Below are 1,418 nucleotides of genomic sequence, written 5' to 3'. Positions count from 1 at the left end.
TATGAAAAAGATATCTGCATAATTACGCAATACAGCACACCAACAAACAGAGGATGGATGAGAATGTAATAAAATCTTTAACATCTCATTACTTACACTTATTAAATGCTTATTTAATGTATTCATTGTCATTAAAATCCTTTTTTTCCAATGAACCTTACAGGAGCATAAGATTGGATCCACTATGTTTCAACAATGCCAATAGAACAACAAAGTCAAAGTTTATAGGTGCATCATGTGTAAAACAATGTGATATTGTGTTTCTTAAATGACCAAAACGTACTGAACAATTTAAATAACTATGTTGTTGTTTGTATTTGTTTATGCAATTAACTTTCAGTCCTATTAATTGTAACTTTAAATCACGCAGAAATTATACTCTTCAACTTGAATTTTTTACCCAAAAAAGCTGTATTAGTTAAGGTAAACATATTGTCCTAAAACATTAACACAGGGATACAATCTTAAGTAAGCACATATGAATGATTTGACCTTCAAATATTATAGATTCAAAGGGCGCAGCAACATGGGCAAGTGCAAGTGCCCGTAGCTGACGACGGCAATGACACAACCAGCACCCATAGCCCATAGCCCACAGCCGACATCGTCAGGGGCATGCGTCAAGCGTCCACATTCGACATGGGCAAGTTCATAGCCAATGTCAAACGTCGATGGAACTTCAAACATAACAGATACAACATGTGAATTTGAAGAAAGAAACCCCAAAGTGTGTAAGTAACAGAACCTAATGTTACAAACTTAAGGTACAGATTTCAATTTCTAGTATGATAATTAAAAATACTTTAATTATATATTGCTAAAACCCAATGTTAAAAATATAAGATACAGGAATTCACATTCTGGTATGATAAATAAAAGTAACTCTCTTTATGTATAGCGAGAGAATTAAGGCATCAAACGTACCTCAACACTATATCGCATTTCAATCCTTGTATGTCATTGTTTGCATGAAATCAACAGCGGAAAATACTTTGGCTTATTCCTCAATATCAGAAAAGAACTCGCCAGTCATCCATCAGCCATCAGCCATTTCATCATCCATTTCACCCAACTATTATTGATCTAAATACAGATAATTAGACATTCTCAAAATCCTACTCAATTTCAGCCAAACAAGAAGCCCACAGAAAACATAGAATCTTGACGCACTCTTATTATATCAGATATACATGACCATAACAAATCTGTTCTATGCCATAATTCTGCTATTTACTACAGTATCTACTGAACAACCTATACAACTTGCTAAAAACTAAGCTCAAATGTATGTCGTAAAAATAGAATACATTACCAACGCATCATGTGTAAAACAATGTAATATTCTGTTTTTTAAATGACCAGATGGTACTAAAAAATTTGAATAACTATATTGTTGTTGTTTATGTAAATAACTTTCA

At 32.9% G+C, this 1,418-nt stretch overlaps 1 long non-coding RNA gene across 1 annotated transcript; it reads right to left on the bottom strand.

Annotated features, from left to right (window-relative positions):
* Nucleotides 1–457: 457 nt before the first annotated feature.
* On the bottom strand, nt 458–1,403 carry LOC124890658. The gene is made up of 2 exons (XR_007049261.1): nt 925–1,403; nt 458–677 (listed from the first exon to the last, which is right to left on the bottom strand). It is a non-coding gene; the product is annotated as an uncharacterized LOC124890658 (long non-coding RNA).
* Nucleotides 1,404–1,418: the final 15 nt, after the last annotated feature.

The sequence above is a fragment of the Capsicum annuum genome, unplaced genomic scaffold (genome assembly GCF_002878395.1).
Source record: "Capsicum annuum cultivar UCD-10X-F1 unplaced genomic scaffold, UCD10Xv1.1 ctg2166, whole genome shotgun sequence".
In the NCBI taxonomy this organism is placed as follows: Eukaryota; Viridiplantae; Streptophyta; class Magnoliopsida; order Solanales; family Solanaceae; genus Capsicum; species Capsicum annuum.
The sequence above is the reverse complement of the archived record's forward strand: the minus strand, read 5'-3'. Positions and strand labels throughout refer to the sequence as shown.